The sequence below is a fragment of the Pteropus vampyrus genome, unplaced genomic scaffold (genome assembly GCF_000151845.1).
Source record: "Pteropus vampyrus isolate Shadow unplaced genomic scaffold, Pvam_2.0 Scaffold52, whole genome shotgun sequence".
Taxonomy (NCBI): domain Eukaryota; kingdom Metazoa; phylum Chordata; class Mammalia; order Chiroptera; family Pteropodidae; genus Pteropus; species Pteropus vampyrus.
In genome coordinates this window covers 1,665,095-1,671,617 of record NW_011888833.1, presented here as the reverse complement: position 1 = coordinate 1,671,617, position 6,523 = coordinate 1,665,095, and positions in this window count along the sequence as shown.

Below are 6,523 nucleotides of genomic sequence, written 5' to 3'. Positions count from 1 at the left end.
GACACACTATTCAAGCAGAGCTGGGTCTCCGGGGGGCCCTTGCGGGGGCCCCGCCCTCTAAGTTCGGCGGGAAGCGTGTCTACGTGCTGGGGGAGGAAAGCGGTCACGGGGTGTGTTCGGAGCATGCTGGCACTACGTGTCCTCCCACCGGAGGCAATCCATTCTGTCCCAGCCAGCTGCACCCTGATGATGCATTTGATGATGCATTTGCTCCTCCCGAATACGGCAAATGTGACAGCTTTCCGCGGGTCGGTCGCTGGCACGTGCGCCTCCAAGCTCACGTGCCGGCCGCTTCTTCCTAAAAGATGCGTCTGTCTACTTCTTAAAAGGCAATGGAGGTAGCTGCTCGGGAGAGAAGAGTGAGGGGCTGTTTTAACGTTTTTCCCATTCTGTGTTCTCTCTCTGCATCTCATTTCTCCCTCTTCCTCCTCCCCATTGCCATCCGCAGCCCCCTGGAGCCAGATCATCCTATTAATCTCGATTTTCCTCTGTTTTGCCTCCTCCTCCCTAAGAATGAGTGATTTGTCTCAGTGCGTGAAGACCAGGTCCTATGCCCTGTAGTTCACACGTGTCACGCTGCATTACTGGGTTCTAAAACTCAGGCTAATTCTGACACCGCTATGGTGTCGTGGGAGGATCACTGCCAGCTACCTTAGTAGGGACTCGATACTTATTTCTCAACTTTGATTTAATATTCGATGTTTGCTGATGGGTGGAACACTGGTTAGGTGTCATGAGAGCCTGGCTCTGTCAGCGTTCTACTGATTTGACGTGCAATCTGTGACAGTCTCCCGGCCTCTCTGGGTTTACGATTTCCTGGCTTTCTGAGAAAGAATCGTACTTCCATGATCCTCGACATGGGGTATCTGTACCCTGAGAAAAAGCTCAGGATTGTAGCAGAGGCTGTACAGAGCCAGAAGAGAAATCTCTCTCTAGAGTATCGACTTCACTCGAGGGTACATAACCTGACTTATGTTAGCTACACCTGAAGTGTACAGTGTACATGAATTTCATGACTGCAGCCAGGAGTTCTGAAACGTGGCCACGGACCTCCATCCTCACCTCCTGAGCTCATTCATTTCCCTCTGCTTTTAGAAGTCCCGCGGGGGGAAAACGCCGAGAAGCACTATTGCGTGATACTTACTCTCCCTTTTAGCTCCTGTTCCTTTCCTATCTGTAAAGTGCTGTCTCTGCGGGGTCTCTCCTGTGTCCCCCTCAACTGCCATCTGTATGTAGACGTAGCACTCACTTATAGGTCCCCGCAGGGGGCCAAAGCCTGCTCATCCATCCAGCTGCCTACTCGGGGTTTCCCTTCGGATTTCTCAGAGGTGCAAACCCCACGTGGCTAAAGCAGGACTCCTGATTCCCTCCCTCCCACCCCCAAACCGCTCATCTTTCCAAGGCTCCATATCTGGGTAAATGCCACTATCTCCATTAACTTGCACAGGTTAGAACTTAAGAGTCACCCTTAATGTTCTCCTTTATCACATCCCCTCTACGATCCATCACCCCGACTTGTCATTGACTTCTATGTAGCTCTCAAATTCATTCATTCTCTCCACCTCAAGCTACTTGCATCCCTTGTTTTAGCCTCCTGACTATTCTATGCCACATCGTCCTGTGGTTCCTCTATCTATGAGACCCTGCTGGTTTGGGCCCTTTTTACCTACCTCTAACAGCCTCATTTTCTGCTCCAGCCACATCAGCCTTCTGCCAGTCCGTGCTATTCACCAGGCTCCATCTCATCATGGGACCTTTGCTCACGTTTATTCTCATGTCTTTTTTCTCTCGGTCAACTCCTATGCATCCTTCAGCCCTGTTTCTCTCTACTCGTGAGACCAGAGAAGTCTTTTCTGACCTCACTGACTAGTTCGAAATCTCTTCTCTGAGGGCCATTTATCTCTCTTTCGTGGCATTTGCTGGAACTATCCTTTTTTGTTTATTTGATTGATTGATGCATGCTCCCCTCCCCCCAAGGCTAACACTTCACGAGGACAGGAACCACAACTGGCAGGCATTAAGACCCCAGAAGCTAGCAGAGGAGACACTTCAATCAATAAATATTTAATGAATAAAGTAATTATTCACTAGCGAAGGAATGGGGACCGCTGGCACATGCCATCTATCATAATGCGTTAATGCACCTGGAAGAATTTTGTGAATCTAAACTGCTGTGCAATTATCAGGTTCTGTTTGGGGTGATTAGCTGAGACGTTATTTTTCAGACATCGAATGTGCACTGGAACATAGTAAACAGATTTATGGAGACAAGATGCAATGAGCATTTGGGGTCGAGCACTCAGATCTTTTAATAGAACTGCAGTCTTTTAATGGCTGTGATACCAGGACATTCAAACAAAAGGTGAGTTTTTATACGTACACACAACCCAGACTTTCCGTATCTCAGCCAATAAAATTATTTTTCTGCATTTGCAGATTTATGTCCACGTTTACCAAGGTTTGAGGAACAGATAATTCTAATCTTAATCTGCTGAGAGTATAAAAGAAGGAACATCCCCTAACTAATTTTATGAGGCTCGTTTCCATATAACTTTATATGGAAATGAGACAAGAAAAAAATTATAGTCCAACTTCATTTGTGATCACAGATGTAAAAATCTTAAAATATTAGCAACTGTAGCGAACAAAATATATATGAGGATAATGATCAATTGGGTTTATTCCAGGAATGGAAGATTGTCGCACCATTAGAGGACTGATTAATGTAATTTGTCCCATTAACAGATTAAAAGAGAAAAACCATATGGCCATTTCAAAAGAGATAGAAAAAGCATTCAAAAAATTTCACAAGCCGTTTATAATAAAAACAAACAAAAAACTCGTAGCCAAAAAAGCATAAAGAACATCCTCAGCTAACCTAATAAAGGGTTATCTGCAAAAACATCTCTGGCAAATATAATGCTCTACAGTAAAAAAGTTAAAAGCATTTCCTTTAAAAATAAGGACAAAGATAAGGAGATAAACTATTACTGTTCCTAGCAATTTTGTGTTGGATTTCTTGCCACTGCAGAGCAGGAGGAAAAATAACACAGAAGTCGAAGGAGCAGAGAAGATGAAACCAAAGTACCAATTAAATGATAATCTATGTATAAAACTCAAAGAATCCACCACAGATTCTAAGAAAAATGAGAAAACTTATCAAGGTGGTTAGATATCGGATTGATGGGCAAAAGTTAATTGCATTTCTATACGCCGCCAAAAACCATCTGTAAATTTTAATTTTAAAAGGATACCATTTACAATAGCACAAAAAATAAGGTACCTACGAATAACTCTAACAAAAATATTTAGAAACTTCATGTAGAATACTATAATAATTTACTGAAGTATGTGTAAAAACACCTACAAGTTCCATCTTAAATGTATCACTTTTCTCCAAACTCTATAGATTATTCAATAAAAATTCAAATAACTCCTTTGACTAACTCAACTTTCTGGGAAAGAGCAAAGTACCAAAGACAGCTAAGGTGCTTCTAAAGGAGGAGTAGAAAGTCTTGTCCTGTCAGCTATCAAGAGATATTATAAAGTTATAGTTAAGACACTGCAGAATTTGCACAAATGGATAAATTGATGAATCTCTCAGTATGAAAAGAGCTAGGATAATCTATATGGGGAAAAGAAAAGAAATTGGCTCCTTACCTCACCCGATTGTGTGTGTGTGTGTGTGTGTGTGTGTGTGTGTGTGTGTATACAACTATAGTTACATTAGGGATACAAATACAAAAGGTCAATCTTTGAAAGTTTCTGAGGAAAAATATGGATAAATTTGATTATATTAAATTTAAGAATGTTTATCAAAACCCTGTAGTTTAGCTACAGATCCATAAAAAGACCAACTAATAGACAAATGAGCAGAAGATATAAACAGCCGTTTCACAGGAGAGAAAACATGCATTGGCAATCATGTGACAATATGTTCAATTTTCGATAGTAGGTATGAAAATGAAAACTACAATGAGATCTACTTTTGTACCCAACAGATGGAGAAAAATGTAAAAATCGATGAAGACCACGCATTGGCAAGGACGTGGAGATATGGGAAGGCTGCTAGTGGGAGTGTAAATCGCTCCAACCAGTTTGGTTGACATTTGCTGTTCTCTAGTAGCTGTGAATACACTACACAAGGCAGCAGTTCCTTTCTTGGCAGAGAAACTTCCGCACCAGCAGTTGTACAAAAATATTTTATTAGCAAAAACTGGAAACAATCCAATGAACCCAGCAGAATGGATTTTTAAAAAACGATGCTGTGTTTATACAGTGGATTATCATACAACGGCAAAACCGAAGTGACAGCATATCAGCGAGGATGGATCGCAGAAACACTGTTGAGTAAATATTGGAAGTTATAGATGAATACGCCTTATGGTTTTGTTTTCATAAAGATTAAAAACAGGCAAAACTAAATAATACATATTGAAGTTACAGAGACATTGAGTGCAACTATACATAAAAGCAAGGGAATGATTTAAAATTCTTTTTCATACATCGGAGCCAGACAGTTCAATGTTTTAAAAGTTATTCCAAACCATAGGAAAAAACCGAAAGCTACGCATTTAATTTTATACAACCAGCAAAATCTTAATCTGAATATCTGATTTTCAAAAACGGTATAATTCAAGAAAATACAGAATGACCTCGATTACGATTATTAGTGCAAAAGTTCTGAATACGATTTTAGGAAGTAGAGTATTTTAGAATAATAAAAGATTATTACGACTGAGTAGAGTTCTTCTAAGAATACAGGCTAGTTCGATTTTTTTAAAAAAATCTGTCAATATGATTCATTACACCAGCAAATTAATGGAGAAAAATAATGGTTATAGAAAGAGCTGATGAAAAGGGATTTGTAAAGGTGAGCAGTCGTCCCAAATAAAACGCTACATAAAAGCTGATTAGAAGATGCATTGGTGTAGCCGATCTTACAAACAGCCCCCAAGCTCAGTAGCCTCACACAAATGGCTTCACATCCCATCGTAACCCGATGTGGGTCAGTGGCGGATTATATAGCTCTCCTGCACAGTCATCCCAAGAGCTACAGTCATCCCAGTTGTACTGTCATAAAAATATAACCAAGTAATTTAAATATTATTACCTAATCCAATAAACAATACTGTGAAAAGAATGGGTTGTTTTGATGAAAACTAACTTAGCTACTTTAGAAAGATTCAGTAAAAGTGAAAGATTCAGTAAAAGTTTCAGTAAAAATCTTTAGAAAGATTCACCAAAAATGCTATGGGTTTGGGCGTGATCATTTTAAAAGATGAGGGGGGAGTTATAAGATTCTGCATTTATATTTTCCTACAAGTATTTTTAAGTTCTTGACGGTACAGAGATCCCAACTAGAAGTCGTGTAGGATGCATTACCGATGTGACTTATGCAAGAAAGGTATCATGGCACTCCAGATCAGTGGACCTGCATGAAAGAAGATGACTTTATCCCACATAACAATATAGATAAATATGTACATACACACATTTTTTGTTAAAATATTTAAAATACATGTATTGTGTTCATCCGAACAGGGTAGGCTATGCTGCAGTAAACAAAACAAAGTAAAAAAGCCACCTTAAATCTCCGTGACTTAAAACCACAAAGACTCATCTGGGTGGCTACCAAGGCTACCGTCTCTATATGATGGCCCAGCATTCTAGCCGCTCCAGCCTGTCAGTGCATCGACGCTTATCCCCATAATCACTACGGCTGGAGAATGTCATGCAGAATCATCCTCCAGCTCCTCAGCGCTGCCACGCGGGAGTGAAACACGTCACATTCTCATTGGCCAGCATTAGTCACGTGGCTCTGTCTAATTTTAAGAGGCAAGGAAGTACCATCTTCTTGCATACTTAGAAGCGGAGAGGAACTGGATATTGTTAAACAGTGATAAGTGTCTATCACACATGTACCATTTTCTAGGATCTCTCAATCTGGCCAACTTCAACATAAAACACTCCGAAAGACTGTATCAGCGGTCAAGATGTTTGCTGCCCTTCATGTTGGAATATTACTCATCTCCGCCCCATTGGTGCCAGGCTTGGCGCTGTGAACTTGAAGGGCGCTTCACCATGGGAGCACGAGCATCCATGACACTTGTGTCAGTTCTGGGCATGTGTCTTGCTTTGGCCCATAAAGTGGGACGGTGGGGGAGGGGCAACGTGGGATGATTCTTTGCAGAAGCTGGGCGAGCCACAGATGCCGTCCCTTGATCCCTTCCCTGCACCACAAGGCTGCGATATGCCTGGGGGCAGTTACGTTGTTAGCCTGGGTGCCAGCGTGAAGAGGATGTGAAACAGAGCTGCCGCCAGCCCGTAATGGACATGGAGTATGAGCAGGAGATGACTTGCTGTTGGAAAGCACTGAGAATTTTACGTTGCTACTGCAGCATAATTCACCCTGAGCTGACTAATACACACACCATGCTTACTGCATCGGGAAGAATGCTTATAGGGATAGCTCCTAGGAATATATAGAGAAACATATATTCCACTTCTAATAGTGATAAAA